The sequence below is a fragment of the Oncorhynchus masou genome, chromosome 18 (assembly GCF_036934945.1).
Source record: "Oncorhynchus masou masou isolate Uvic2021 chromosome 18, UVic_Omas_1.1, whole genome shotgun sequence".
Lineage (NCBI taxonomy): Eukaryota > Metazoa > Chordata > Actinopteri > Salmoniformes > Salmonidae > Oncorhynchus > Oncorhynchus masou.
The window spans coordinates 7,851,677-7,860,445 of NC_088229.1; the positions used below are offsets into that span (position 1 = coordinate 7,851,677).

At 44.4% G+C, this 8,769-nt stretch overlaps 1 long non-coding RNA gene across 1 annotated transcript; it reads left to right on the forward strand.

Annotated features, from left to right (window-relative positions):
- The first annotated feature begins 588 nt into the window (after positions 1 to 588).
- Positions 589 to 2,105, forward strand: LOC135503899 (uncharacterized). The gene is made up of 2 exons (XR_010450016.1): positions 589 to 985; positions 1,350 to 2,105. It is a non-coding gene; the product is annotated as an uncharacterized LOC135503899 (long non-coding RNA).
- Positions 2,106 to 8,769: the final 6,664 nt, after the last annotated feature.

The following is an 8,769-nucleotide window of genomic DNA, read 5'->3' on the forward strand; positions in this document are numbered from 1 at the left end:
CACTATCTATGTAACAATATACAGTATGTACCCACACTTTAGCTACAATGTATCCACACTGTATCTATGTAACAATATACAGTATGTACAGTATGTACCCACACTTTAGCTACAATGTATCCACACTATCTATGTAACAATATACAGTATGTACCCACACTTTAGCTACAATGTATCCACACTGTATCTATGTAACAATATACAGTATGTACCCACACTTTAGTAACAATACAAGTATGTATCCACACTGTATCTATGTAACAATATACAGTATGTAACCACACTTTAGCTACAATGTATCCACACTATCTATGTAACAATATACAGTATGTACCCACACTTTAGCTACAATGTATCCACACTGTAGTGTAGTTTGCACTTTATAGCCTGTGTGCTCCTTTTTGTGTTGGGAATCAGGCGATACAATGTAGCAACTGAGTTGCTGGTAGCTAGACAATCCACATCAGTTGCTGTGTTGCCTCTATTTCCTACCGCTGCTGTTGTTAGTCTGGAACCCCCTAGTTCCGAGCCAGGGCCCCAGTCTACCCTGCCCCTCCCTCTCCTCCCCAGCGTTGCTTGTTTGGTATGCTGAGCGTTGTGTCTGTTGTCTGCAGCTTGTAGTTACATTCCAATGGCCTTGTTTATTATAGACCAGACATACACTCCAGAGGGGTTCTTGATTCCGTATCCTGTGTCTGCACGCTTGTGTGTGAGGTCTTAACACATGCTCCGCTGTGTGTGTGTGTGTGTGTGTGTTAGAAACGGGAGCGAGGCTGAGGTCACAGCACAAGCTCAGTGGAAACATTCTCGGAGACTCGAACCAAGCGCTCTGCTTGGTCCTCCATTTTGAGCACCTAGCAATAGGTGGAAAGGAACAGTGAGTTGATTTCACAAACGACCACTACTACAGTTCTAGACAAAACTGTCAACGTCCCGACCCTTAGAGATCGGTGTCAGACATGGACGACTTGTTCGCCCCGCGGAGGTAGGTTGATAAATATATTCACATGTTACTGTTTAATTCCGTGAGTAGTTTTCTGAGACGGTCTTGAGTAACGTTAGTAGCTTCTCGCTGCTACTACTCAGAATGAATTTCACTATACACCGAATGTCATTTGTCACAGCTATCGTAATAATATGCATATCTGAATCATAGTTTAATTTGGCGGTTACTCTCCGTGCACGGTGCATATCCCTGCCAATGTTACCTTGCGTGAAGGTAAATCGCGAGCCGAACGTGCTATGTTGTAACAATTCGGTACAAGTAACGGTACATAACGGAGAAGCACTACCCTTTGTAACCCATATGAGCAAGCTAACTTTTTCCTCCCTTATTTTTGTTGTCATAGGAGATATAAGAACAGAAGCAAGGCTTGTGCGGACTCCATTTTGCAGTACCCTACTCTCTCTCTCTCTCTCTCTCTCTCTCTCTGTATGCTCGTATTTACAATCGAGCCGACATGGCAGCCCTGAGATCTTTGTGCACTCTCTCGCTGGCTGAAAAATACAATCATGTCAAAGAAAGAGCGCTGTAGGTACTAAAGGAGACTGTGGGTTGATTAGAAAAGTTGACCATTTTTGTAATATTATGACAGCGTTTCCAGTCGTGCGAGGATTGGACGGGATTGATGGAAAGGGGCGGGGTTTGTCTTGATTACTGTTGTGCAGTGTAACGTTACGCCATGCTGGATCAGACTGGTCTTGTTGTGGTTCAGAAAGCATACAGGAATACAAAGTGACCTGCTTGGTCTTTATTTTTGTCACTTTCTATTTTAGACTACGTGAAATATGTTGATCGTAATTCCTGTTGTTACAGGACTTGGCTTTAGAAGTTTTTTGTTTTTATTTAGCCGTTATTTAACTAGGCATAGAAGTTCTTACAATATAAAATATACACAGATTTGAAACAATGTTTCAATGCTGTTGGAGAGCTACATTTAATATTTATGCATATTCAGGGTTAGGTATAATATGATACCATTTAAAATATCAGATTACTTTCCTAGAATATTACTTACTCATGACATGCATAAGGAAATGTACCCCAATCCCTTACATATTTTTAATAAATGGATTGATAAATAAATGGGATCATTTAAAGTGTACACTTTTCAACTCATTGATTCCTACATTTTCCAAATATAACATTTATAGAATTCAACTAAACGTATATTGTCTCAAAACAAAGTAATTATGGTTCATTGGTCCCTCACCTGTCTTCCATACTATGTCCTGCCCAGTAACCCAGTGTGGGGGATTTGGTCCCTCACCTGCCAGACTGTCCTGTCAGACTGCCATGTAACCCAGTGTGGGGGATCTGGTCCCTCATCTGTACATCTCACTTAATTGTATTTTTCCCTGGTCTTAAACCAATGATACATTTTTTTTAAAGGTTTACACACCTTCATTCTGTTTACACACCTGTAATATAACGTTGTAGGCGTGTAATTATATTGTATGGTCTGGTTGACTTCTTAAACTGATTGTTAAAACTACATGGAAGGGATAGTCGACGAGGGGCTGTAAGTTCTATGGAAAATAATCAACGACAACATGGAAGGTGTGTTGCACCGAGTTGCATTATTTTCCAGAGAACGCATTTATTTTTTACCTTTATTTAACTAGGCAAGTCAGTTCAGAACAAATTCTTATTTTCAATGACGGCCTAGGAACAGTGGGTGCCTGTTCAGGGGCAGAACGACAGATTTGTCACCCTGTCAGCTCGGGAGTTTGAACTTGCAACCTTCCGGTTGCTAGTCCAACACTCTAACCACTAGGCGACCCTGCCGCCTCTACGCTCTAACCACTAGGCGACCCTGCCGCCTCTACACTCTAACCACTAGGCTATGCTGCCGCCTCTACACTTTAACCACTAGGCTACCCTGCCGCCTCTACACTTTAACCACTAGGCTACCCTGCCGCCTCTACACTCTAACCACTAGGCGACCCTGCCGCCTCTACACTCTAACCACTAGGCGACCCTGCCGCCTCTACACTCTAACCACTAGGCTACCCTGCCGCCTCTACACTCTAACCACTAGGCGACCTTGCCGCCTCTACACTCTAACCACTAGGCTACCCTGCCGCCTCTACACTCTAACCACTAGGCGACCCTGCCGCCTCTACACTCTAACCACTAGGCTACCCTGCCGCCTCTACACTCTAACCACTAGGCTACCCTGCCGCCTCTACACTCTAACCACTAGGCGACCCTGCCGCCTCTACACTCTAACCACTATGCGACCCTGCCGCCTCTACACTCTAACCACTAGGCTATGCTGCCGCCTCTACACTTTAACCACTAGGCTACCCTGCCGCCTCTACACTCTAACCACTAGGCGACCCTGCCGCCTCTACACTCTAACCACTAGGCGACCCTGCCACCTCTACACTCTAACCACTAGGCTACCCTGCCGCCTCTACACTCTAACCACTAGGCGACCTTGCCGCCTCTACACTCTAACCACTAGGCTACCCTGCCGCCTCTACACTCTAACCACTAGGCGACCCTGCCGCCTCTACACTCTAACCACTAGGCTACCCTGCCGCCTCTACACTCTAACCACTAGGCTACCCTGCCGCCTCTACACTCTAACCACTAGGCGACCCTGCCGCCTCTACACTCTAACCACTATGCGACCCTGCCGCCTCTACACTCTAACCACTAGGCTATGCTGCCGCCTCTACACTTTAACCACTAGGCTACCCTGCCGCCTCTACACTTTAACCACTAGGCTACCCTGCCGCCTCTACACTCTAACCACTAGGCTACCCTGCCGCCTCTACACTCTAACCACTAGGCTACCCTGCCGCCTCTACACTCTAACCACTAGGTGACCTTGCCGCCTCTACACTCTAACCACTAGGCGACCCTGCCGCCTCTACACTCTAACCACTAGGCGACCCTGCCGCCTCTACACTCTAACCACTAGGCTACCCGCTGCCCCACATAGAGCCCCAAGTTTATTATCCCTTTTATACCACGGATATACTTTAACACATTTATCACTACAAATGGGTTCAACATCCACTGAAGTTGCTCGCATGTTTAATAGATAGTTACAGTAGTTGCCTTGGTAACCAAACATACTTGCTCGTTTAGCTAAACCAAACCATCAGTCCTTGCTTGCTATTATGAAAATCGAATGCCAATAGTGTTTTAAATTTAACATTTGCATTCAAAAGCAGCTCAAACAGACTGTAAGAATGAACTATATAGCCATTGAATTCTACAGTGTTGTTTGACTGTGTTTTTTTTAGGGAAATAATGCACACTCTAGAATGCCTTTCAAGCCAATCAGAAAAGAGTATTCAACAATGCCATGGTATCCACCTCATTTTCAATGGGCACAGCCAAACAACGGGAGTGGTGGATTCGACTTCCGCTTTACTTCCCTACTGCAGTGCGCTGGTGGCAAACTTTCCAGAGTCAATTATTTGAAGGAGTCAATTTCTAGAATATTAAGGTCAAGTAAGTGTAATTTTTATTTTTATTTAATAAAATTTCGCTAATGTTAGCTAGACCTACTAGTAGGGTAGTTCTGCTGTGATAATAATGTTAGCTTGAACCTTCTAGTAGTCTAGTTCTGTTGTGATAATAACGTTAGTTGTCAGAGTTATGGGCCATCCACCAAACCAATACGTGTAATGATAAACTATAGACTACATAACGTTGGTGAGCATCCACACTAGAGGAAAGTTTTCTACAGTCCTACACCTGTCAATCAACTGATTAACACTGCCTGATAATAAGGTGGTAACACAAAACCATTCACGAGGTCTCTAACACACAGACTGGTTCAGACCATTCACGAGGTCTCTAACACACAGAGCCTGGTTCAGACCATTCACGAGGTCTCTAACACACAGAGCCTGGTTCAGACCATTCACAAGGTCTCTAACACACAGAGCCTGGTTCAGACCATTCACGATGTCTCTAACACACAGGGCCTGGTTCAGACCATTCACGAGGTCTCTAACACACAGGGCCTGGTTCAGACCATTCACGAGGTCTCTAACACACAGAGCCTGGTTCAGACCATTCACGAGGTCTCTAACACACAGAGCCTGGTTCAGACCATTCACGAGGTCTCTAACACACAGACTGGTTCAGACCATTCACGAGGTCTCTCACAGAGCCTGGTTCAGACCATTCACGAGGTCTCTAACACACAGAGCCTGGTTCAGACCATTCACGAGGTCTCTAACACACAGATACTGGTTCAGACCATTCACGAGGTCTCTAACACATAGAGCCTGGTTCAGACCATTCACAAGGTCTCTAACACACAGAGCCTGGTTCAGACCATTCACGAGGTCTCTAACACACAGAGCCTGGTTCAGACCATTCACAAGGTCTCTAACACACAGAGCCTGGTTCAGACCATTCACAAGGTCTCTAACACACAGAGCCTGGTTCAGACCATTCACGAGGTCTCTAACACACAGATACTGGTTCAGACCATTCACGAGGTCTCTAACACACAGAGCCTGGTTCAGACCATTCATGAGGTCTCTAACACACAGAGCCTGGTTCAGACCATTCACGAGGTCTCTAACACACAGAGCCTGGTTCAGACCATTCACGAGGTCTCTAACACACAGAGCCTGGTTCAGACCATTCACGAGGTCTCTAACACACAGGGCCTGGTTCAGACCATTCACGAGGTCTCTAACACACAGGGCCTGGTTCAGACCATTCACGAGGTCTCTAACACACAGAGCCTGGTTCAGACCATTCACGAGGTCTCTAACACACAGAGCCTGGTTCAGACCATTCACGAGGTCTCTAACACACAGAGCCTGGTTCAGACCATTCACGAGGTCTCTAACACACAGGGCCTGGTTCAGACCATTCACGAGGTCTCTAACACACAGAGCCTGGTTCAGACCATTCACGAGGTCTCTAACACACAGTGCCTGGTTCAGACCATTCACGAGGTCTCTAACACACAGAGCCTGGTTCAGACCATTCACGAGGTCTCTAACACACAGGGCCTGGTTCAGACCATTCACGAGGTCTCTAACACACAGGGCCTGGTTCAGACCATTCACGAGGTCAATAAAACACACGGATACTGGTTCAGACCATTCATGAGGTCTCTAACACACAGAGCCTGGTTCAGACCATTCACGAGGTCTCTAACACACAGAGCCTGGTTCAGACCATTCACGAGGTCTCTAACACACAGGGCCTGGTTCAGACCATTCACGAGGTCTCTAACACACAGGGCCTGGTTCAGACCATTCACGAGGTCTCTAACACACAGGGCCTGGTTCAGACCATTCACGAGGTCAATTTTTTATTTTATTTTTTTTTACCATTATTTTATTCAGTTAAGAACAAATTCTTATTTTCAATGACGGCCTAGGAACAGTGGGTTAACTGCCTGTTCAGGAGCAGAACGACAGATTTGTACCTTGTCAGCTCAGTTGTTTGAACTTGCAACCTTTCGGTTACTAGTCCAACGCTCTAACCACTAGGCTACCCTGCCACCCCCAAAAAAACACAGATACTGGTTCAGACCATTCATGAGGTCTCTAACACACAGATACTTGTTCAGACCATTCACGAGGTCTCTAACACACAGAGCCTGGTTCAGACCATTCACGAGGTCTCTAACACACAGGGCCTGGTTCAGACCATTCACGAGGTCTCTAACACACAGAGCCTGGTTCAGACCATTCACGAGGTCTCTAACACACAGAGCCTGGTTCAGACCATTCACGAGGTCTCTAACACACAGGGCCTGGTTCAGACCATTCACGAGGTCTCTAACACACAGACTGGTTCAGACCATTCACGAGGTCTCTAACACACAGGGCCTGGTTCAGACCATTCACGAGGTCTCTAACACACAGAGCCTGGTTCAGACCATTCACGAGGTCTCTAACACACAGAGCCTGGTTCAGACCATTCACAAGGTCTCTAACACACAGAGCCTGGTTCAGACCATTCATGTGGTCAATAAAACACACAGAGATACTGGTTCAGACCATTTATTTATTTCAGGGTGTGTTCATTGTCATAGTGACAACTGCAAATACTACTTACAGTGGGGCAAAAAAGTATTTAGTCAGCCACCAATTGCAAGTTCTCCCACTTAAAAAGATGGGAGGGGCCTGTAATTTTCATCATAGGTACACTTCAACTATGACAGACAAAATGAGAGAAAAAAATCCAGAAAAACACATTGTAGGAATTTTAATGAATTTATTTGCAAATTATGGTGGAAAATAAGTATTTGGTCAATAACAAAAGTTTATCTCAATACTTTGTTATATACCCTTTGTTGGCAATGACAGAGGTCAAATGTTTTCTGTAAGTCTTCACTAATTACACATGGACACTTTTTCTGTACTTTTATGGCTCATGATGCAATTCTTCAGAAAATGGGTGTGGCTTCACAACATTTTCAGATTTGAAGAAAATGGCGGAAAATATTCAGCCCAAGTCCGACGAGAGCAGATACAAATTCATTGCTTTAACTAGTTATGACAAATGTTAAAATATTGAACAATGTAATAAAGTAATGACTTTTCAAACAATTTACACGTTATGTTGTCGGACAATTTGTTAGCTACACTATCCTTACGAACCGCATAGCATTATGTACCTATATGTTAGCTAGTTACCTAATGTTAATTGGCTACTCAAACTTGCCAGGCAGTATATTAACTATCGGTTATCTAACTAACTACCCAACGTTTATTGACTTGATTATTCACATTCTTAGCTAAGTGGTGTAGTCGTTGTGTGTTTCAATGGACATTGTTAATTCTACTACGATTTCAGAGCACTCTCTTGCAGGATAATTAATGAATTTACGAACGCTCAACACCCGTTCATTATGGCCGGTGTCAGTAAACGTTGGCAAAAAAAACAAACTAAACGTAATTAAATTGTTGCCAACAGCACAGTTTGTCACCAACGCTCTGGATAACATGAAAACAGTCCGAACCAGCTCTGCTAGGGCAAGTAAAAATGGTCAGAGTGAGCTGTTCTCTCATTTGTGTCTGGAAGTAGTTAGCCTACGTTAGCTTGGGTGCTTGACTGCCGTTGATCAACCTTACTCCTCAGCCAGAGAGTCATTGTGTGCTCTGAATCTACGAACGGGCAATCTGACAACACTCTGGATTTACGAACGCCCAGAGCGCATTCTGGCACTCCAGATTTGAGTTTACGAACACACACGAAATCGTAAAATGTTTAGCTAGACATGTGTTATGCTAGCAAGAGGTTGCATAGCAACCGCATCAACTTCCGGTAGACAGGCGACGCTCTTGTACGCTCAACTGAAACGATAACGTTCATTTACAGTATACTAAAATGAACTAATAGTCAATAGTATGTATTAAATACTGTGTTAGTATGGGTATTCGAAACACAGCCCAGGAGTTTGTTCCAACCTGGCACTACACCTGACCAACTGAGCTAATCGATCAGTTCGGTGATTTCCCTCAATTCAACACACCTGATCTTCCAGGTCGGTTAAATGGAAAAAAAGGACCAGTGTTGCCTGCCCCTGTTATAGGCTGTTGAACACGGGAACAGCTGGAAGAGAGAGGCTAGTGATGTGTAGCCGGAGTAAGATGCTAAATAGTAGCTAGATATTAGGCTATTTATTAGCTAAATATAAGGGCTATATGCTAAATATTAGCTAGATATTAGGCTATTCATTAGCTAAATATAAGGGCTATATGCTAAATATTAGCTAGATATTAGGCTATTCATTAGCTAAATATAAGGGCTATATGCTAAATATTAGC